Source organism: Taudactylus pleione, unplaced genomic scaffold (genome assembly GCF_031769625.1).
Source record: "Taudactylus pleione unplaced genomic scaffold, aTauple2 ptg000788l, whole genome shotgun sequence".
Taxonomy (NCBI): domain Eukaryota; kingdom Metazoa; phylum Chordata; class Amphibia; order Anura; family Myobatrachidae; genus Taudactylus; species Taudactylus pleione.
This window is the reverse complement of record NW_028285190.1, coordinates 3,319,309-3,343,937: the sequence shown is the minus strand read 5'-3', so window position 1 is coordinate 3,343,937 and position 24,629 is coordinate 3,319,309.

Sequence of the window (24,629 nt, the reverse complement as noted above, 5' to 3'; positions counted from 1 at the left end):
GGAAATTTGTCTTGTATTTGGAGTTAAATCTTCCATATTCAAGAAGTGATAAATATAACATAGTCCCGCATCATGCCTTGTTTTAAAAATAGATTAATTCTGGCCAGGTGGAAAACATGGGTTCCCCCATAATGGCAGAAAGATAGATTTAGTTTTGGGCACTTTTAGACTAGATCTAATCAGTCTCCACGCCACACATGTGGAATATAGCAAGATATTGTCTTTAAGTGAAGCAGGGAGAGATGTTTGAGAAGTGTGTAATAGGGAAACCAGACTCCAGTCAGGAGTAAAGGATTGTTCAATATGTCTTTGCATGTAAACATCAAATCCCCCAATCCAATCCAGCGCCACTCTGAAATTTGCGGCCAGGGTCTAATTAGGAAGACAAGGTAAATTAACACCTCCTAACTCTTTATATATAGTATCTTAATCCATAGTCCGCCTGCTGCACTAGCTTCCATGTGACTGTGCATCCTAGTAAATAATTTACCACTCGAGATAAAGACTTCTGTTAATAAATATTATTCTGGGCTGAACATAATAAATAGCTGCAATAACTGGACTGGAGATGAGGCTGCAGTATAATTCTCAATGTCAGTCTCAATTGTAGGTGCCCAGTAGTATAGTGGTATTACAGTTTCCAACTATGGCCACCACACATTTTCACAATAAGTAAATACATGACAATATAAGACAATAAATTAAAATATTGAAAAACTAACAAAAAGAGTGTCTATCAAATATCCTTTAGGACAAAAGTGGTACATACAGTTAATGTTTATGTAACATTGACCTTTTCAAATAAACATACCAAAATGTAATAAGTGTACAAACTCTTGGATGTAAATGATATATGTAAAAATATCCTAATCTGATGACACCTAGCTATCTCACAAATAAGGAGGGAGGAAGAACAGACACATTAAGGTAGAGAACACGAGGGTAGGAAGGGGAGGGGGTGGTAGGGGATTCTCCACAAATGATGGACTTCAACAATATACAACAATATGTATGTAAAAACTACACAATAAGTCTGGCCATCTTAATCAAACCAAGTCGGATATTCAACATAATAAATTCCATTTGGTATCTTCAAATTAGCTAAGTAGGTGCTGTTGAGTACATGTATCCAACTGTTCTATAAAAGGTTCCCACCAGAGTTGACAACTTCTAGCTCCCTCCTTCCGGGAGGGAGCTGTCGGGCGTCCTCAGCAGGGGGCGTGTCACACCAAATGGGGGCGTGAATCAGAACTTGACGCGTCAATGGGGCATGGGCATGGGCATGACAGCGCGATCACGTCATTGTGAAGCAGGGGGCAGGGCCACGATGACGCAATTCAGCACGAATCACCGCCCCCCCCCCACACTGCTGGGGATTATACTGTACTCGCAGGGGGGCCAAATGGATCGCTGGGGATCGGGAGGCTTGCCTGTTTTTCCGGGGGGCCGGGAGCGGCGTTCAATTTTCAGGAGGCTCCCGGCCAAATCGGGAGGGTAGGTAAGTATGGTTCCCACTTATCATAAAAGCGAATGATTCCTTTTTCTATGTCAGGTAATATAGCTTTCCTATCAAAGCATAAAAGTTTTAAAAGAATTTGTGTGACCATGGAAACAAACGGGGGAATGCTTGGACCATTGAATGAGAATCACTTTCTTGGCTAAAGTGATGATAACCGTCAGGAGTATACTGTAGATTTATGGTGTGGACCTAAATGACAATTTACATAGTGTAGGCATAAAAGAGCAAGGGGATCAGGAGAAAGTCATAGTGAGAATAAAAGATTCAAAACTGAAACTAGTTCGTTTCAAAAGTTACATTTTTTTAGTGCATTATCAAAAATGTGGAAAAAGGATGCTACAGTACTCCAAAATGACATTTAGGACAACTGGCTGATTCATTGCTAATCATGTGCCTGCGTTGGTACATGGCAGATTGTATAAATTTCATGGTGGAGTCAAAATGGAGAAATACATTTTCAGGTGACGGAATTGACCAACTCTGCAGCATAGCTCTCCACAATTTAGAAGTATCTACTAAGAGTAGACCTTTATAAAGGTATCTACTACAATATATATTTGTAGGGGGGAAAGGACAGTAGTGCAGATATAGCATCAGGGGTAAATTTACTAAGAATTGAGTTTGATCGAGTCTGTTTTTTTTAAACCTGATTTGCATGGCCAAAACTCGGGTGATTTTAGGCTTCCGAAACTCTCAAATTTACTAAGAAGTGAGTTTAGCTGAGATCGAGTTGGCCGATGGTGAAGCAGATTGAGATTTCTTGCCCAAGTTGCAAGATTTCTCACCTGAGATTGCAGTGTCTTCTTTTAGCAAAACTCTCCCGAACAAGCAGCCTGCAAATATCAGTGAGATATGCGAAGGCTGCTTGTGTCATACCTGTAAAAAAAGGGTTCATTAAAAAAAAAAGTGATGTGCCCCTCCCCTCTAAAATGCATAACAAGCCCCTGGCGCCTTAGCAAGTCCTGGTTCCAAAAAATATGGAGAAAAAAATGTGTAGGGTTCCCCTGTATTTTAGGAACAAGCACCTGGCTGCTGACCAGTCCTGGTTTTAAAAATAGGGAGGAAAAATTGTGTAGGGGTCCCCATATTTTTAAAACCTGCACCGGGCTCAAATCTGACCGGGGTATAGTGCCACAACCAGGGGACCCTATCACCGGGTCTGCCTGGCCAAAGCATTAACACCCCAAGCCGGTCAGTCCAAGACGAGGATCTCAGATCTCAATAAAGGGGTCTCTCCTCTCCAGAGCATCCCAGACTTACCTGTGATGTGGGTATGGGGTAATAGTAGTGTCAAAAAATAGAAACTATTGTTTTTTATAGTGGAACTACAGGTGCCAGCATGCCTTCCCTTTGGCACTTGTGGGACTACAAGTGCCAGCAGGCGGCTGGCAGCCGGCTCCGTTGTGTGCATGCGCACTGGGCCACCATCAACCCGCTTGCGAGCGCACAGCACTCGCGAGCGGGTCTGAATCAGACCCACAGTACACACCGTCGAAAGTATAAGTTTATTACATATACCTACCACACTCACATATACTTACCTGCTGCCTGGTGATCTGTCCCTTTCTCTAGTAGAAATCCAATGGGAGTACCTGTGAATAAAGATCCTATACTCACATCTGCTGGTCTCTGTAGCTTCCCCGGTAAGTCCTGAGCACAGCAGACTGTAGCTGTCACACAGACAGCTACCCGGCTTCTGACGGGAGACCCCACATGCAAAATGTCAGAAGACTGACCCGCCAGCTAATCAGTGGCCGCTATCTATAGAGCGGCCGCTGATTGGCTGGCTGGTTGCAGCTCCTAACAGTTCACACGTGAGGCCCAAAGTCATTAGCCGGGTAGTGATGTATGTGTTAGCAACACATACATCGCTACAGTCCATTTGTTTTGTTTTTTTCAAAGACCCGGGGATGCTATGGAGACTGTGAGTTCAGGATTTTTTTATACTGGTGCACCCATGAAATTCTACTTGGACAAGGGGTCTGATTGTCAAGCAGCAAGTAAGTATGTGTGAGTGTGGTAGGTGTATGTAATAAACGGAGGTACTGGTGCCGGCTGCCTGCTGGCACTTGTAGTTCCACAAGTGCCAAAGGGTAGGCACGCTGGCACCTGTAGTTCCACGGTAAAAACAATAGTTTCTATTTTTTTACACCACTATTACCCCACCACCCACCGCTCCAGGGGTGCGTGGAAGAGCTACAGATTAAGCTTGGGGTGTTTGGAATAGGGGGCACCCCTTTATTGGGGGTCCCCACCTCCCCTGAGATCCCCGGCTTGGGGTGATAATGCTTTGGCCGGGGAGATCCGGTGATAGGGTCCGCTGGCTGTGGCATTACACCACAGTCAGATTTAAGTCCGGTGCTGGTTTTAAAAATAGGGGTATCCTACACATTTCCCCCCCCTATTTTTAAAACCAGGACAGGCTCAATATGGGGTAACCCTATGTGTTTTTTACCTGTATTTTTAGGAACCAGAACTGGCTGAGTAGCCCAGGGGTTGGTTATACTTTTTGAGGGGGGACCCTACGTCATTTTTTTTTATATTAACCCTTTAGAAAGTGTTTCCATGAAGAAACATACACAAATCACACTGATCTGTGTATGCTTCTGCCAACTCACAGATCAGGAGGTGGTCTATTTGAAACTTCAATTTAGCTGCGAGTTTGCTACAATTATACCCAAGATTATAATCTCTTCTATTAGTAAATTCCTGAGATGTATCTTTTTCTTGAAAAAAGCCGATGGTGAATTTATTTGAGTTTGCAATCTCACCCGAGTTTATCAGTGAAAAGAGAGAAAACTCCCCCGAGTTTGTCTTTAGTAAATTTGCGAGTTGAAAAAAATGCCTAAACTCACCCGAGATTGTAATCTCGACCAAACTCGAATTTTAGTAAATTTACCCCTCAGTATTCTGGGGAGAGGGCATTGCTAAGGGAAGGGACTGTATATAATGACGAATTTGTAAGTATATGAAAAAATTGTTTCTACATAATTTCTCATTTATCAATATCCATGCTAAATAGGTGTAATGAAATAAAGGGTTCAGTTTAACATGTTGAGGCATAAGCGCTTTAGGTGTATGCAATAGAGCACTGGGAGAATAAGGGGAAAACAAAACTTTATCTAAGGCAGCACAAGTGTACATGATCTAAAAGCCAATCAGTAATATATCTAAAAAATACAGTGGGAGAATGCAATAAGGTGAGGTGTTCCCAATCCACCATCCTTACAAGGTTGGTGTAACTTATTGAAGACAAACCTTGGTATTTTACAGTTTCATAAAAATTTGGAAAATAATCTTGTTAACACAACCAAATCAGATTTCTTTAAAACTAAGGGCAACTTTTGAATAATGTAAGAGATTTTAGGAAATATAACACTTTCAGCACTGCAGCCCTGCCCAGTAAAGATAGCGGTAAAGAAATCCAATAAGTAAACAGCCTCAATTAAGATGTTTTAACAGGGAAATATTTGCTAAGTAAAGGTCCCCTAGTTGGGGGGTAATCATCACTACTAAATATTTAAGTTTGGCACATGAGCATTGAAATGAATCAAGGGCAAGGATGGCTAGAAATTAAAGGGTAGACCCAGTGAGGGGCAAAATTTCAGATTTAGTGACATTGATGCGATATAATTGATGCGAGGAGCCAAATTGATTAATGTTGTCTGCGTTTACAATATAGGTGAGTATGTGTGAATGTGAGTGTGCATGTATGTTTAAATAAAATTTTACTTTCACGGTGTGTGATTCTTGTTTTTCTTGATTCTTGTGGTTCTCCAAGTACCAGCATGCGGAGAAGGCTTCCTGGGACCTCTAGTTCTCCAAAAAAAAGACAATATTACTTAATTTATTATTTTCACACATTTACACATTCAGCCCGGCACCCACTACCCAGGGGTGCCAGAGATAGCCCCGGGCCATCAGCCCAGGCCTGGGGTACCCTGGATTGGGGTGTCTCCACCTCCCCAGGGATCCCTGGCCTTGGCTGACTAGCTGTCAGTTATTATGCTTTGTCAGGGGGATCCGGTGAAAGGGTACCCTGGCTGTGGCATTACACCCTCATTAAGAAAGAGTCTGATGTTGGTTGCGGAAAATACGGGGGACCCATACTCATTTTGTCCCTGTATTTCCTCAACTATGACCGGATCACTGAGCCTGGTGCTGGTTGATGAAAATACGGGGGACCACTAAATAATTTTCTCCCATATTTTCTCAACCGGGACCAGCTCAAAAGAGTTTGGTGCTGGTTCTTAAAATACAGGAGAACCCTATGCATATTTCTCCTGTATTTTAAGAAACAGCACAGGCTCAACAGAGCCCATGGCTGGTTATGCTTTTAAGGGGGAACCCCACATAATTTTTTTTAAAAAAATTTTTACATTTTACTATTATTTTAAACACAGAAGCCTTCATGGATCTCACTAATTTGTGAAGGTTTCTGTATTACTTAGACCTTGTAATGAAAGTTGCATTACATGGTCTGAGTTTTCATATGAGAAAACTCACACAGACTCGCATAATGTAATAGCCTCGAACTCACAAGTTCACAGGTTATTAAATTTGGTGAGTTGTGAGACAAACTCGACCCTTTAAATATGCAAGATGGTCCGAGTTTGTCTTACTAGGAATACACCTCATCCATAATCTGTATTAGGAAGTGATATAGACCTACAGTAGTGGAATTAATTCTGGAAACTTTTAATTAAAAAAAAAATGTATTTGATATTTATGCAGAAAATTCATATTCTGCTATACCAAATCAATACATTAATGTTTTTATTTTAATCTATGATGTTTCAACTTAATATTTTAACATGATTTGTCAGAGAGAGAGAGGACACAGAGAGAAGGGGATGTAGAGATAGAGTGGAAGAAAGAAAAGAGAGAGAGAGAGAGAGAGAGAGAGAAGGATTTGAAATACACTTACCAGCCACTGTCAGTGGTGAAAATGCAGGCTGTCACCAGTCATAGCAGGCAGCATGCTGACAGGATCCGGGAGCAGGTCCCACACAGCATCCATGCAGGCTCATGTGCTTTGTTCAGCACTCAATTCATCCAGACTGTGGCAGCCTTTACAATCAATCCTCAAAGCTAGTTGTAGCTCTGGTCAAAGTGTGAATAATGACTAAAATGGCTCTGAATACCTCAAAACATGTTCATTGGTTGCCTGGGAAGAGAGGCAAAGCCATGACGCTTCGTGAGGAAGAGTATACCTATGAAGAAATTACAAAGAGGTTGGGCGGTGGGGCAACGAAGTCAGGTGTAAGGAAAATCTGCATAAGGGTTGCGAGCAGTGGATTGACTAAATCGTACGCAAGAACTGGGAGAAAGCCCACGCTCACAAAACAAGATGAGCGCAGAATCTGTTGTCTGGCCCTGCAGGACCGTCGAAGGTCTGCAAAAGCCAGCAACAACAAAATGAAAACATCTGGTGTCCAAGTTTGTGACCGAACCATATGAAAAAAATTTTGTGACAATGGTTTGGGTGCTAGGACCCCGAGAATTAAGCCATATCTAAACCAAAAACAGAGGCAGAAACATATAGATTGGTCTCTGGCACACAATGAGTGGACAGAAGAAGACTGGGACAAGATTATTTGGAGTGACGAGACCAAAATCAGCATCTTCGGGAGTGATGGAGTGAAATTTGTTCGGCGTCAGCCTGGGGAAGATCTTTTGCCCAAATGCACCATGGCAACTATGAAGCACCCAGTGAGTGTGATGGTGTGGGGCAGCATGGCCAGCCATTATGTTGGATGTTTGGCTATCGATGGCAATATCAATGCCAAAAAGTATAAAGAACCAGTGCTGGAGGTTAAACTGTTGTCCACAATCGAGGATTTGTTCGAAATTGACCCACGAAAGTGTATCTATCAGCAGGATGGAGCGCCATGCCACACCGCCAACAGTTCCATGAAGTGGTTCGGTGATCACCAAATCACTGTCTTGCCTTGGCCAGGAAAGTCCGGATTTAAAGCTGATAGAAAATCTTTGGTCAAAGCTTAAAGTGATGGTATCTCGAAAAAAACCAAGTAACAAGAAAGAGCTGATCAAAGCCATAATCCAGGCCTGGTATCACATGATTTCACCTGAAGATCTGGGACTCGATGCTTCGACTAATCAAGGCTGTTCTTAAAAACAGACGATATCCAATGAAATATTAATTTTGTGTATTGCTGAAATTGCATATTTTTTTTCCGTAATAACAGCATACCTGTAAAACTGTGGTTTTACTGAATTTTTTCACTGGAAATTTGACAAATGACAACTTAAATATAAATAGTAATGATTATACTCACATATACTTTGATTGGAATATAAATTATAAGTGATTATAATGTAAAAATAATGACTAAACGCAAAATTTTCTAAATTTCCTAAAAGTGTCCAGAATTAATTCCACTAGTGTATCAGATGCTGCAGTGTCAAGATTTTTCCCTGATTTTTGGAAGACCTTAATAATTGCTGAATTAAAATAAGATGGGAGTAGTTTGTTATCAAGCATGTAATTGTAATTGTACTGTTAAATTGTTAACAATTCTGGTGGAGTTTATAGTAGTTTCCATTTAAACCATCAGGACCTGTGGACCAGACTTCAAGCCTTTAATAACTTTCAGCACTTCCTGAGAAGCAAAAGGAGCCAGAGAATCCACTAACTCAGGAGAAAGCTGGGGAAGGGAAAGATTAGCCCAGAAAGAAGATTTAGTTTGAGGATCAGGAGAGGTATATGCATATAACTTTGCATAAAATTCTCTAATTAATTCAGTCATTTGGGCACCAAAGGCGGTGTATGTCCCATTATTTTTCTTAAGGAGTTTAATAAGGATGGAAGCTCCGGAGCCTCTCAATATAGTAGTTTGGATGAAAGATGTCCAATTTTGTGGCTAAATTTGTGAAATTTGTAATCTCTGTGAAAAGAATGCCTATCTCCCATGGCTATTATAATTTCCTCAAAATGTATCTTCTTATCTGCATACAACTGTTTTTTTTACTAGGAGTGGGGGAAGATTTATACTGAATAAAGGCACCAGAAAGTGTCTCTTAAGAATTCTTAAATATTGATACAATTCTTTATGATTATGTATCACAAAAGATATAATATCACCTCTTATAACAGCTTTGGATGTCTACTAAAAAATTAGGGTTTTTTCAAGCTCTTGGGCCAAGTTTTCATGTTTGTAGGATTGCCACGATGATTCCAGTCACCTATGGAATTTGAGAGAGGTAGACAGGTGAGAGGGAAACCTCCACCGTCTATAGGGGGCCTTTATCTTTAGATAGAGCATTCAGACTAACACGTGATCGGATAAGCTAATGCGTTCAATTTCTAGGTTGATTACTCTTGAAAAAATAGAGTCAGATATTAATATACAGTCAAGTTTAGACACAGGGGTCTATCTACTAAGCAGTGTTAGGAGACAGAGTGAAAAGTGATGAGAAAGTGATAAGGTGCCAGCCAATCAGCTCCCAACTGTCATTTTTCAAACACAGCCTGTGAGATGGCAGTTGGGAGCTTATTGGGTGGCGCCTTATCACTTTCTTATCACTTTTCACTCTGTCTCCTAACACTGCTTAGTAAATAGACCCCACAGTTTTATGAGCAGCAGAAAGACAAGTCTACTCCTTGTCTGTAAGATGGTTAGATTGCCAGATTTCAGTTAAGTGGAGTTGACGAGCAATATATACCGACTTTCGGTGTATGTGATGCAACTACCATGGTGACCTGTCTATACATTTTTGGGGTAGACACCATATTAAAATCTCTACAAAGGATTAAAATAGCATCAGTATGCATATATAATTTAGAAAACAAATTACAAAAAAAACAGTTTATCACAATGATTAGGGGCATAATTACCAAAGGCAAACCGAGTATCGTAAATGGAAACTTCTGAAATAATGTATCTACCTTCAGGATCAATTATAGAGGAAATAACCTTCACGGGAAGTTGCTTTGCAAGATGGACAACTCCTCTGGTGTTAAAGGGGGCTGAGGAAAGTACTTTCCAATCCAAAGTATTAAGTTTAGTTACTTCTGACTATATCTAATGGGTTTCTTGCAAGTACACTAAATCCACATGCACCTTATTGAGATATATAAGAATGCTTTTGTGTTTGGCTTGAGAATTGAATCCTCCTACATTCCATGTGCCAATTTTCAATTGGGAGACTTCACATAAAGTAAGTGGTATAAATCAGATGAAGCCCTGGACATCCCAAGGGTAAACGGAAATTTTTACGTTCCATGGAGAGAATGAAAGGGTAGGGGAGAGGAAATAACTTAAGGAAGAATGACATACAAGGGGAACACAAAACAATAAAAGAGATAGAAACAAGAAGAACAAACCAAAAAATCTTTTAGCAGGTAAAAACTTGCAACAGAAGAACACTTGATTGACTTCCATATGGGCACAGATAATTATTTATTTATTAACAGTTATTTATATAGCGCACACATATTCCGCAGCGCTTTACAGAGAATATTTGTCCATTCACATCAGTCCCTGCCCCAGTGAAGCCTACAATCTAAATTTCCTACCACATGCGCACAAACACACACACATACTTGTATTTGTGACCTTATCAGGAACCATGGCTGGAACCTCCCTCACGGGGACACCTTTTTCATATCACTTCAACAGCACGAACAGCAGGCTGGTGCATGCTGGCACAAATCAATATCACATTGCCCAGTGTAGATGTGCCATAGTAGTATGATGGCAAGGACCAGAGACCATTGAAACTCATGGGGACCTATTTAGGTATTAATACCCCTTGGGGGTGCCCTTTGCTACAGGGTTTTACCAAAGAAAGAGGATGCTTCAGTTTGAACAACAGAAATTTTATTGACGCTATAGTCTTTCTCATGATAGCAGTAATACGATCATTTATGTAGTACTTGACAGATAACCAGTTCCGAGCCTAAAGCAGGCATCACAATCTTTTTTGCCTGGCACTTTGCAGGACAGGATGTACCGCATTAGGTGTCTCTCAACAGCTGCTACTTCTGCACTGCTCCATGGTTTCTTTTTGGCACCCTTGCAGCCACCTGTGCAGGAGATAGAAAATTTAGCCACCCACAAAGCCAACAGATACCACCACCTCCCTCACCACCACCATTGCCCAAATAGACGTGAAAGTGATACACACCTGTAGGAGCCACAGGGGCATGTCTCTCCACCACTGCTGCGGTACTTGCATCTCCATCCTCCATGGGCTCTGCACTGACTTGCCTCTCTGGCTCATCCTCAGATTCATCACTGGCTATCTGGATTGGTTCTGGAAATACAGAGATAAACAGAAGTCCCCAGTCAAACCAGCCCCCTTAGACTGCCAGTCCATGGAACTACCAGGCAGGTATGGACCCATGATACTTGCCATTGGGATCAATGGAGATGTCTTCCAGTCTTTGACCCTTAAAATCAGCCAACTTGCCTTGCTGGAGTGCCACAAAGAGTTTGCTTATTTTGGCCAATTGCAGAGTACCTTCAGGGAGGCGGTAGTACTGACGATGCACCCGGATATCATGACCAAGGAAGTCAGCTAGCTGATCCATCTCAGTGTCGCTCATGTTCAGGACCCTTGAAAGGGTGGCCACATGCTTCCAAAGCGTGGTGGAGGAGAGTGCTTCCGGATGCTTTGCCCCACACTCCCGAGCATAAAGGCGAATGCAGTCAGATCCTCTGAGGTGCGACAAAGCGGCAGGTCTTGCAAACATGTAGACATTATCAGGCTGACACCACACTCTGCCCTTTTTTCTGTCAGGAGCTCCATTGCCCTCTGCATCCATGGGGAAAGGAGGACAGGAACTTTCCTGCCTCTCTTACCTGGAATCTCAATACGGGTGAAGTGCTGACATAGCCTCTTCTCCAGTTCCAACAGGGCCAGCACCACATCACCCTGTAAGTCAGCAGTGTGCTGAGATGCAAACAAGGCAAGCTGCATCTTTGAGACCTCACCTTCCCTCCTGCGGTTGAAGAAGATCAGCTGTGTGAGGGTTACCTTGGCCAGCAGCAACCACTGCTTCGTGGTGGGGTGGGTGGACAATCCCTCCAGGTACTCCCGCTGTCTGTCACCGAGATACAGGTGCAACCGCTTCACATCATCAGTGAAAGGTAGGAGGGGGGAGCATTCCATTTTTTCTCTTCCAGGGTCTTCAGGGCAGCAGAGGAAATCAGCTCACTCCACCTTGCCTTGTACAATTTTCTGAAGCCCCGAGCACTCTCCACAGTGGGGACATGCCCTTCCATAAGTGCCTGACATTCAACCATGTTTGATATCTTTTGCAAACTGTGGCCCACCTTCAGAGCCAGCGAGGGTACCTGGAAGGTATTTGTTGTTTCGTCATAGCCAGTCAGGATCCTTTCAGCATAGATTACATGTAGGAAGTTCACAGGGCGGATGCACTGTTTCATGCTCCGTAGTGGAGTAACCTTTTTGGCTTGCAACAGCAATCTACCCACCTCTCGCAGCTTCTGCTGAATATACTCATGCTTAGTGGCATCCGATCGAAGCCTGTTATAGAGATGGAGCCCGAACTGCATGATGCAAGGGTCGCCTTTCGTTATTGGTACCACATCATCATGGATCATGTCATACAGCACCTTCCTGAGGCCGGTCCCAACACCTGGTGGAACATGGGTGGCATAAGTGCAGAGGGATTGCACCCTGGTCATGCCATTTTTGGGGTTGTCTAGTCCTTCCTTAAGCGTGCACCTTTTTACATGTCGCCACAGGTGTCGCCTGGAGAAAAGCCCTGGCAGTGGACACAATGCATGAAGTCTTGGGGAGCCACAGCTTTGCCCGGCTGCTTGCAGGGAAGAAGGACACCGCTGCCATCACGCAAGACCCTGGCATTATGGGCAAAGTTTCCCAATTTGCGGAGCCGGTCAAGCTGTAGCCACCTCTCCCTTGAGCATTTTGGGTAGCTGAGTGCCGGGGCCACCTCAGGCTCATTGCCGAGGACAGCATCTACATGCCTTGCAATCTTCGAGAATGGCTTCTCGCACCATAGACAATAGTTCTTTTTGGTATATGCCCTTGAACCTTCCCTTTTTTTTGTAAGTGCCTGGACTGACACAGCATGGGTTTTTTTCAAGGTGAATGCACCAGGTTCATGAGGTAGGGAGTCATTTTCCACAGAGGAATCCTCAGCCAACAGCATTTGTCTCCCATGACAAGACCTCTCGTCCCCACTGCTATCCTCCATACTGCCTGCCTTTGATGAGTCAGGGACATAGTCTTCATCACTGCCATCCATGTCACTGTGCGTTGTGTCCCCAGATGCACCATTCAGTTCCATAGTTTTCCCCCTTTAAAAGGAACTAGAGAAGAAAACGGGTAAACATTCCCACAATGACAAGCATGGTAAACGAACCATTAAACCGGTACCTACCATCACAGCATTCAACTGCAGCCGACCAACCCTTCCTCAGCAGCGCGAAATCCCCGGAACTTGCGCACAGCAAGGACTGCCTGGCGCTGGGTGTCTAATGCAGTGCACCTTGACCAGCCCACCTTGAACCCTTTCATGCCTGGAGTCCCAGTGCGTACTCATATGCTCGGTAGCAGCACTCTGGTGTGAGGCTGATCCCGGGTTATCTGCACGCATCATTTATCGCCCCATTATATATCCAGAGAAGACATTCCCCAGACATCACGGCTTCGCTGCTGCACACCACCTTTTGCGGGGCGCTGGACGATTTTACCCGGGTTCTTGGAAGCAGGTCTCGGCCCGAGGGGTGCCTCTCCGACCTCATCGGGACTTCCAGAGGCTGCAGTTTTTTGAGGCTGCCACCAGGTGGCACTGCGCAAGGAAGAAATTGACTATTAAGCCCGGGGAGGGATCCACCATCGGGGAACCCCAGTGCTAGGACCACCCCTCTCACCCTCCATGGTATTGAAGGCGCCTCGCTGTGCACCGCCCTGAGCCGCACGGGCCAAATTATCGGGAGGGCCGGTGGATGCCGACCATGCCGCCCGCCGGCTCTTCAGTTGGGGTTGGGGGAAAATGAGTGATCTGATGGTGCCCTCACCTTTTGCCCCCAGCCGACCATTAAGCCTACGGAGGGAGGAGCCACCACCAGGGATCCTGCAACCCCAGAGATCAAATCCTCCCTCCCTCCAAGGCGTTAAAGGCACCTTGCCGTGCACCTGCCTGAGCCAAGTTCTGAACGGAGCACCCAACATTCCTAGGCCTATCCCCAGCTTTTCCCAGGAATGCTGGTGCTTGCCAAGTGATGAGGATGTGTGTGTGTCATCACTCTCATTACTCCCAAGCACCTCGAAACTACTCAAGACCAATCTGAATCCATCCATCTGCTAGGCTTCGGGCGACCACATTACAAGCAAGAGGGGTGGGCCCGCGAAACCCATCTCTCTAGCACACCATGCCCCCCCCCCGGGACTCCTGGATGGCACAAGTGGAACCTGGACTAGGAAAAAAGGGACCCCATTCTGACTGCTCCCATCAGCCAGGCTCTGGGGGACCACACCATAGGCAAGAGAAGTGGGCCCGCGAAACCCATCCCTCTACCACACCATGCCCCCCCCCCGGCACTCCCAGCATTTCGAAATGTCTTGTTCATCCACGTCTCCACCCATCTCTGGGGCAGGGAGGACATGAGTGGAACATGGACCAGCCAGAAGGGGACCACTCTCTGACTGCGCCCGTCAGCTACGCACCGAGGGACCGCGATACAGGCAAGAGGGGTGGGCTCACGAACCCATCCCTCTACCGCACCATGCCCCCCCCGGCACTCCCAGCATTTCGAAACATCTCGTCCATTCACGTCTCCCCCCCATCTCTGGGGCGGGGAGGACATGAGTGGAACCTGGACCAGCCAGAAGGGGACCACTCTCTGACTGAACCCGTCAGCCAGGCACCAAGGGACCGCAATACAGGCAATAGGGGTGGGCCCGCAAAACCCATCCCTCTACCGCACCGTGCCCCCTCAGCACTCCCAGCATTTCGAAACATCTCATCCATCCTTGTCTCCCCCCATCTCCGGGGCAGGGAGGACATGAGTGGAACCTGGACCAGCGAAAAGTGGACCCCACTCTGACTGCGCCCTTCAGCCAGGCTCCGGGGGACCATGACACAGGCAAGAGGGATGGGCCGGGGAAACCCATCCATCTACCGCACCGTGCCCCAACGGCACTCCACACGTCTCATCCTTGCATGTCTCCCCCGATCTCTGGGGCAGGGAGATCATGGGAAATACCTGGATCAGCTCAGAGTGGAATACTCCTGGCTTGGCCATCTTGCCCACAAGGCAGCCTGGATCAGAGGCCAGCACAGCAGGGTGAAAGGGCCCTGCAGACATTCTTCCTTCACAGTGGCCTCCATTCCCAGGCCATCCCGACACCAACTCCTGGGACAGAGTCCTCCATCTACCAGGAGCACCCAGGAGACACAGGGGCAAACCTACCAAGGGGCAACCGTCCTGGGTTCCCATCACTCCACAGCAACAGCTATCGTCTCGGAAGTCATGCCAGGTGCTATTCTCAAAAGCCATGCCAGGTGCAATGGGTCCAGGTCAGCCACACCTCTTCAGCCCGCTCCTATCTCATCTTTTTTTTCTCTCTCTGCATCTCCAAGCCTATCGACAGGAGTGGAAGGTTTCCGGGCAGCAAAGTTTGATCTTTGAGATAAGAATATGCTTTCAGTAAGATTATCCAGGTAGATCTCAGTCAAGGAGGAGGGGGACCTTCGCCGCATCAGTCCCCAAACAGGTGCAGACAGCCATCACAGAAAAGAGGTGGAGGCACACACCCATGCGGTTCCAAGCAGGAGTCCAGATGGACCAAGCAGACCCTAACTGATGATTGGTGGACCAAGAAGGAGGCGAAGTAAGAGGAACAGTCAGGCCCACACCATGCAGGACCAAGGACAGCACCCACTAACTTTTCCGCCTTACCCAACAACCCGTTCACTGGGAAATCAGTGCAAGCCGACCCAGGGGGTGTGTGGTTGGATAGGCAGTGGTCACAAAGTCACCTCAAGCCTCCCGGCTAAGATCCCCCAACACAGTGGTAAAGACAAGCCGTCGGCCCACAGGGGAGCCTGCTCCCCCAACCCACTGCATCCAGCTCTACACCTGACTGACTTCATCTTGTCCCGGAGGGTAAGGGTGTATAAGGTGGGGCCATTCATCTACCCACATTCTAGCCTGCTGGCCTGATGGCATGCAGCTTCCACCGGCTCCCTCCGTTAAACCTCCCTCTCTTCCTACCGAATCATATCTATCATCCATGCTCTCAACTTTGCATCTCTCATCTGCGAGATTCACCTCCTGTTCTCCCCCCAGGAGTCTGCCTTCCTCCATGTGGGCCCACCAGACACTTCCATGCAGCTGCCAGCATACCAGGCCCACTTCACAGAGGCTATGTGGCCAGCTGGCGGGCGGCCAACCTCAGCTCCCGGCCACCTCGCCAACCAGGGTACTGCCAACACTCACACGGTACCAGGGAACTTTTGAGCTCCAGCAGGGTCTTGGCTCCCCAAGAACCACTAGCAGCATCAGGCCCCTGAAGGGCTGGCAGGTAGAGCAAACCATGCCATCTGGATTCAGCCAAGGCCAGCCTAGCTCCATCCCAGGGAAGGGAAAAGCTTAACGCTGATGTGCCTGGAGACTGGACACCCTCACATAGAGAGGTCTCGGACACGCAGTGGGCTGGAGGAGGGTCACGCCACCCATTATTGACCAGGACCCCCAGGTCCTAGACGAGTGACCGACCCTCCCGGCCAGGGCGCGGGATGCCACATCAATCAGAGTTACGGAGGCCGCCCATCACTGCTGCGCGTCACCTTTTGCGGGGCGCCGGACACTTTTAACCCGGGCTCCTGGAAGCGTGCCCCGGACACTGGGGTCCAAATCCATCCTCATTGGGACTTCCAGGGATGCAGTTCCCAGTTCAGCCATCGGGGGAGCTGTTCTCCGGGACCGGCCGGGGCTTCGGGAAGCGGGTCTGCGTGCAAGGGGAACCAGGAGCAAGGGATGCCCACCGGGGATTTTTTCAGGCCCAATGCTGCTTGGCTCTGCCTCCTGTGCAGGGGCCTGGGGAGCCTGCCAAGTTCTCAATTTCTCTCACCCTGCACATCGCCTCCTATCACTCCAGCCGAGGAATGACCCCGGATGTCACGGCTTTGGTGCTGCGGCCACCTTTAGCGGGGCGCCGGATGATTTTAACACGGGCTCCTGGAAGCGTGCCCCGGCCACTGGGGTCCAAATCCATCTTCATCGGGACTTCCAGGGATGCAGTTCCCAGTTCGGCCACTGGGGGCGCTGTTCTCCGGGACCGGCCAGGGCTTCGGGAAGCGGGTCTGTCCGCATGGGGAACCGGGAGCAAGGGATGTCCATGGGAATTTCAGACCAACGCTGCTTGGCTCTGCCTCCTGTGCAGGGACCTGGGGACCCGGCCAAGTTCTCAATTTCTCTCGCCCTGCACATTGCCTCCTATCATTCCGGCCGAGGAATTCCCCCGGACGTCACGGCTTTGGTGCTGCGAGCCACCTTTTGTGGGGCACCGGATGATTTTAACCCGGGCTCCTGGAAGAGTGCCCCGGCCACAGGGGTCCAAATCCATCCTCATCGGGACTTCCAGGGATGCAGTTCGGCCACCGGGGGCACTGTTCCAGGGTGGAGAAGGTAAGGCTGAGCATGTCACACTGAAGCTGAAGCACTTGAGCTCCCCTTCAAAATGACACCTCAACCGAGTCTCTAGGCCTCACTGTTGCTGAAAAATAACCATTTAAAGTCCAGGGGCCCAGCCACATTTTCATACCGACCTGGGCTCCATCAAGACTCCCTTGTCTCTTCACTGTCTTCCTTCTCTCTATAAATCTCCTGAAGGAATTCCTGCTAGGATCATGGAATTGGTGGTGCGCGACCACTTTAGGGACACCTGTGCAGACTTTACCCAGGGTCCTGGAACTGATTTCATCCCGGAGGGGGGAAGTTCGGCCTCATCGCCACTTCCAATGGTGCAGTTCCAAGGGGAATTAGCTGTGTTTTGGGGCCAGGATCGGGCTCCATAGAGGTGGGCATAGAGCTGCGGGCATGGGGTACCAGGGGCCACCCCCCCCATGCTCAGTCGCCCACTACAGGCCGGAATTGGTACTGCAGCTAAGAATTGTTTTTATTATTTAAAAAAAAAATCCCCTGGCTTCTCTGTGGGCTCCATCGCTGCTGCCACATGCGGGTTGCAGTGGGCCACTCTTCCTCCACCCACCTGCTGCGGCGCCCCCCGGTGGCCAAATGGTGACACTGCAGCAAATGAGGAAATTTCAAAAAATTCCTCTGGCATCTCTGCGGGCTCCAACACAGATGCCACATGCATAGAGCCGTGGGCATGGGGTATCAGAGGCCACACCCCAATGCTCAGTCGCCCCCTACAGGCTGGAATTGGTACTGCAGCTAACAATTGTTTTTATTATTTTTTTAAAAGAATCCCTTGGTGTCTCTGCGGGCTCCATCACCGCTGCCACATGTGGGATGCAGCGGGCCACTCTTCCTCCACCCACCCACTGCGGCACCTTCCAGTGGCCAACTTGTGGCACTGCAGCAAATGAGGAAATTTTCAAAAAAATTTCCCTGGCATCTCTGTGGGCTCCATCGCTGCTTCCACATACGGGTTGCAGCAGGCCACTATTTCTCCACCCACCCACTGCAGCGCCCCCCAATGGCCAACAGGTGGCACTGCAGCAAATGAGGAATTTTTTAAAAAAAATCCCCTGGCATCTCTGCGGGCTCCATTGCAGATGCCACTTGCAGGGTGTAGTAGGTCACACTTCCTCCACCCACCTGCTGTGGTGCCCCCCAATGGCCAAATGGTGGCACTGCAGCAAATGAGGAAATTTTTAAAAATTTCCTCTGGCATCTCTGCGGGCTCCATTGCAGATGCCACTTGCAGGTTGCAGCAGGCCACTCTTCCTCCACCCACCTGCTGTGGTGCCCCCCAGTGGCCAAATCGTGGCACTGCAACAAATGAGGAAATGAAATAAAAAACTTGCATCTCTGCGGGTTTTATCGCCACTGCCACATGCGGGGTGCAGCGGGCCCCTCTTCCTCCACCCACTAATGTGATGCCCACTGGTGGCTAACTGGTGGCACTGCAGCAAATGAGGATTTAAAAAAAAATCCCCTGACATCTCTGCGGGCTCCATCGCCGCTGTCGCATGCAGGGTACAGCGGGCCACTCCTCCTTCACCCACCCACTGTGGTGCCCCCCAGTGACCAACTGGTGGCACTGCAGCAAATGCGGGCTCATTTGCCACTGCCACTGCCACATGCGGGTTGTAGCATGAAACAAGGGGAACCAGAAGGCTGGGGGTGAAAGGGAGGGACGCCCGCCTGCCTAGAAAGGGAACCCGGCTGCAGGTGGTCCCTGACTCCCCCGGGGATGGGAAAATCTGAATATTAAGCCCCCCAGGGACTCCGCCCGGCCTCCCCGCCGACTGAACCACCACTTCTCCCGCTGCCAGGGCCACCTGGGTGCCGCTCCATGTGCCAGCCACAGGGGCCATGGCCAAGTTCTCCTGGACCAGCCAGGCAACTTGCTGCAGCCCTGCCCACATGGGGACCAGGAAGGCTAGGGGTGAAAGGGAGGGATGCCCGCCCGCCTGCCTGGAAAGGGACCCCAGCTGCAGGTGGTCCCTAACTCCCCCGGGGATGGGAAAATCTGAATATTAAGCCCCCGGGGAACCAGCCTGGCCTCCCCGCCGACTGAACCACCACTTCTCCCCACTGCCAGGGACACCTGGGCACCGCTCCGCATGCCAGCCTCAGGGGCTGCGGTCAAGTTCTCCAGGACCAGCTGGGCATCTTGCCGCAGCCCTGCCTGCATGGGGAACCAGAAGCCTGGTGGAGAAAGGAAGGGATGCCTGCCTACCTGCCTGGAAAGGGACCTCAGCCGCAGGTGGTCCCCCTCTCCCCCGGGGATGGGAAAATCTGAATATTAAGCCCCCCAGGGACTCTGCCCGACCTCCCCACAACTGAACCACCACTTCTCCCCGCTGCCAGGGACACCTGGGCGCTGCTCCACGTGCCAGCCTCAGGGGCTGCGGCCAAGTTCTCCTGGACCAGCCGGGCAGTGGGATGTAGGACTACCCAGTTTTTAGGTCATGACTGGGGGGGTAATCGGGTCTGTGGAGCACCATCCTTGATGCCACCTACCATGGAAGTGTATGTCGGAGCTCACACAAGTACACACACCCAACATGGCTTGCACACGGACACCCATATCTGTCTTGGAATTGTGATTCCGGGGGGCATGCCCAATTTTTATGCTGGATCATGGGGGCATGTCTCCTATGTCACCTCCCAGGTTTCAATTGTGGGGACCTCATTTTAGGTCCCCACCATGCTAGATATCCTGCCAGTGTTGGTGTGTTGTCTGACCTGAGTCCCAAGAAATATAGTAATACGAGAGCACACACACATACACTAGGGTTAATTTTGTTAGGACACAATTAACCTACCGGTATATTTTTGGAGTGTGGGAGAAAACCGGAGCACCCGGAGGAAACCCACAGAAGCACAGGGAGAATATACAAACTCCACACAGTTAGGGCCATAGTGGGAATCAAACCCACTTCCTCAGTGCTGTGAGACAGTAATGCTAACCATTACAAATAATCAGTACCTATTCAGTATAATGATCACACAACTCACATCCTATCCCATCTTCTAAGGATAGGTAATAAAAGGAGTCAACAGGCAATTATACGGGTAACAAGGAGGTACAATTGAGGACGTAAAACTAATATGCAACACCTAAAATAAAGAGGTAACAAAACCCCACATCTGTATTAAAAACCGCATCCGTCTCGGACTAAAATCAGATGTAAGTCTAATCAAAGAAATAACCATAAGTTCTACCGCAGAAGAAGACCAATCATACTGTATATCCGTAGTACAGTAAGGTGGAATAATTACATAAGTCCGTTGCAGGGTTATCCACCAGAATCTCTGAAGAGAGGCTGGAGTGCTGTACTTCTGGTATGTAGGCATCAGCTGCAGACACATACATACAGATGTGTCCTCTTGCATCTTTGCTGATCGCACTGCAAACGTGCGCACGCATCGCACCATTCGATTAGCCAAAGGTAAACAGGGAAGGCAGTGCCTCACCTGTCATACACTTTTTACTCCAGAGTTTTGACTATAAAAATTATTAGAATAATACAAAGAAGGTATTTATAATATTTTTTTTACATTTTTCTTATAATTTTTATAGTCAAAACTCTGGAGTCTACCTAAGTATGATAGGAAAGGCTCTGCCTCACCTGCCTCACCTGACCACACATCACTGGCAGAATAGTCCCGAATCACAAACTCCTCTCAAGTCAAATTCTGCTGCTTTCTTGAGGCTGTCCAAATCGCTTCCCTATGAATAAAATTCAGGCAATGAAATATTACCACTCTGGGTCAAGCACCAGCGTTTCTCTGGGGTTCCAGTCGGTGAGCTCTCTCCACTATCATGTCCTTTCATTCATTAGTGATATTCAAATGAGCAGGTAGGGTGGAGCACAGGAATTCAGAAAGTGCGGGGCCTTTAAGAATTAATGCGCAAATTATTTCTTCTGGACCTGTTCTCTAAATTCTCAACTTTATTTAGAAGTTGTAGATGGGATGTGTGGAGTTTAGCATAGTCTGTCTTCAAATTGGAAACATCTTGAAAATTCTATTCAGTGTGCATGTTCCAGTTTGCTTCTGGAGCAATGGAGTCATAGCCTCCTGGATTGCTGTCACTACCTCCCCATACAGTATGTGATGAAAGAATCAGCTGCACTTAGAGGAGGGTGTGCAGGCTTGGGACCTGAGGACTGACCTGCTGTATCTGCGGTCTCCGTAGCTGCACTCGCAGCTGGTGAGTTGTATTCCATGCGACGTCTCTCAGCCCGAGCTCTTTGTTGTTTGCCAGGAATAGATGGAGAAAAAAATTTCTCTCTGCAACTGCGCCTGCCCCATTAATGCTTCAGGGACTTGGGGGTGCGGTGTGGAGGCCAGGAACCGTGAATAAGGTAAATGCCGGTACAGTGCGGTGCTGTAGTGAGACGCAGCTTACTACATCGCCACCAGAAGCGGAAGCCTACACACTGAATTTTTAGACCCTGGTTGCTGTCATTTCAGTTGCTACATCATTAATACTTATTAATATATATATATATTTAGCCTCAAAACATATATTTTTGTATATAACATATTATTGTTGCATGATATGTCCTGGTCCTAAGAATTATAGATTATTAATGTGTGACCAAATATAATTATTCTTAATGCATAGATACTGTATAAGGAAAAAACAGCCTGACGCAGATATTTATTTCAGCTTTATCAGTGGGAAAAAACAAATATATAAGAATATAAGGATCTCTTTCCCACCTTTGAGAGGCTAATTGTTTAACTATATGCTTTACTCTATTTTGAAGCCCCACAATAAGTGAAGCATTGCCTTTGTGATTGCCCTGCAGCCAGTTGCCAAAGGTGGCCATGTCTGGGCATGTACATTAGAATGGAAAGTATGTCATGCTTGTTGACATTCTGGTTGCCCCGTCTGGGAGGGAGTAACAGGGTCAGCATAGCGGGGGGGAGTGGCGCGGCATAAGGGGTGTGGCCATGGATATTACCATTAGGGGTGGAGCGGGGGCATGACCACATGATTATGTCACATTTCCCTCCCCCCCACTACACAATGCAGAGATTACTGGCATTGTTACGCAGGGGGCGGGGTCATGATGACACGATTCAGCATGAATTGCAGAATCAAAACCACCCCCCTGCGGCGGTCTGTTTGGTAGCTGCGGGGTGGTCCGGGGGGGTTCAGCTGGCTAGGAGACTTGCCTGCTTTTCTGGGGGGTGGGAGTGCCACCCAATTTTTGGTAGGCTCCCGACCGTTTTGGGAGAGTAGGCAAGTATGAAGTATACAATTATTATTAGTATTTATTTATGTGGCGCCACAAATTTTCATAGCACCATACAGAGCAAAGGTACAAAATAGGACAAACAAAAAAACAGAATGACATACTGTATATACATAATTACTGTACATGTGCATGCATGGTTATATGCAGCCAATTGGCCGATGTAGTGAACCTAAGGGGAGGAAAGACACAAGGTGGCCTGTTTACAAGAAATTACAATATAAATAACAATATAAAAGGTAAGGAGAAGTAGAGTGCGAATTAGGAACATACTGTACAACGTGTAGGAGTGAAGAACAGATTACGCAGAGACCCGGTATGCTAGGGGCAATAGGTGAGCTTTGAGAGACTGCTTGAAGCAATGAATGTTGGTGTAGTATGATAGAGTGAATGAGAGAGAGAGAGAGAGTATTCTAAAGATTAAGGGCAGCATGTAAGCCATCTTGAGTGTAGGAGTGAGAGATGGTAATCACTGAGGAAGAGAGGTTCTTGGCTGACTGGAGAGGGTGTGAGGGGGTGTGGAGATGAGGTTGGAGATGTAGGAGGAAGAGGAGAGTGTTAAGAGTTGTGTAGGTGAGGAGTTTACACTGTATTCTGTAGTAAATAGTGGAGGCATAGGTAGACCCCTCTGTGTGACCCATGTCTGTCTGCCCCTCCCCTATACTTTGCAAGCTCTCAAACTCATGGCCCTCTTCTCGCATGAGACCTACTTTTCCACACCTATACCATCTTCTCCTCCACCATTTCAGCCGCGACACTGAATCTTCTGGTACAGAAAACACTGCTTTTGATGGTATGATTACTGTATATGCAGTATGGTCTACATTGTTCTCATGCATTATAATCTTGTTATGTTTGCACTGTATCTATATCTTGTATGGTACTGTAGGCACCTATAAATAAAAGATAATAATAATCCTAAAAGGGAATGCAGAGAAAGAGTAGTGTGAAAGAGATAATGAGGGAGCGGACAAGTGTTTTGGTAAGGTCAGGGGAGAGGTAGGGGAATTTTCTGGTGATGTTCCGGAGATGGAAACAACTCAGTAAATGACTAAAGGACTGATTCAGAGGTGGACCCTAATACAGCCGCGACTGTAGCTTTATGCTAATGCCACAGCAGATGGGATTCGTGCAGAGATGGCCACCAACTGAATCACTAATTCGCTGTGTGTAAAAAGTCATTCCATCTGCACATTCAGGCACATATCAGTTGCACCATCGACTTTAGAGCAGCCCTTTGGTTGTCAGAACATGGCTGCTGGTACCAGTGCAAAAGACGCAGTTGCTGGTTGCAACACACCCGCGTCTAGCTAGCCACACCTTTGTTGCTACCCAGGATCGCCCATTAAAATTGCCTTCCTCTGCATCCAAATCCATTCTGTAGGGGGTGATTAGCAGAGGATGCAAGTGCTATTGCAGCATACTGGTCTAGTTTTAAAACAGCAGATCAGGGAAATTGTGAAAGTAACACTTATGAGCGCGGCGGTAAAGTGGATGTGTACTTGTCCATCTGAGGCGTATCATAAAAGTGACTTAAATCCAAATGTCAATGAGCCCCAAAGCTGTTAGTAAGATCTACTGAAAATATGCTGATACTTTTCAGGGCTTGCTCATATATTGTGTTTTACAAGGGGTTCCATATACTGTAAATGTCTAAGAGAAACCTTATATGAAAAGGGAAGTGGCACTGATGATCCCATTTGAATGTATATATCTCAGATTTTTTTTCCCCAAGTATATAACAGCTAAATAATGGGGTTAAGGTGCAATCAGGGAGATTACTACACTCCTCAGGGAGTTAGAGAGATTGCTACTACTTCAGGGAGTCTCTCTGACAATCAGGGAGAGTAGGCAAGTATGTATTGCAGCTGATAACACGGGAGCCACAGCGATTGCACTATCCTAAGCGATCCTGAACTCTTCCCCCCCCCCAAAAGGGGACATGTCTCCATTTTGTCAAACAGAGGCAGTCGCCACCCCCCCTCCCCACCTTCAAACTGCAGCAGACTGTCAATCGCTGACAATATGCTGCCACTCTGCATACAATCACGCAGAATCCATTCTGCACATGCAGATTCCCCAGCACCCTTCTCCCAGCACAGCTCCTCTCACCCAGCACAGCACCCCTCACCCTGCACAGATCACAGCACAGCACCAAGCACCCTTCTCCCAGCACAGCACCCC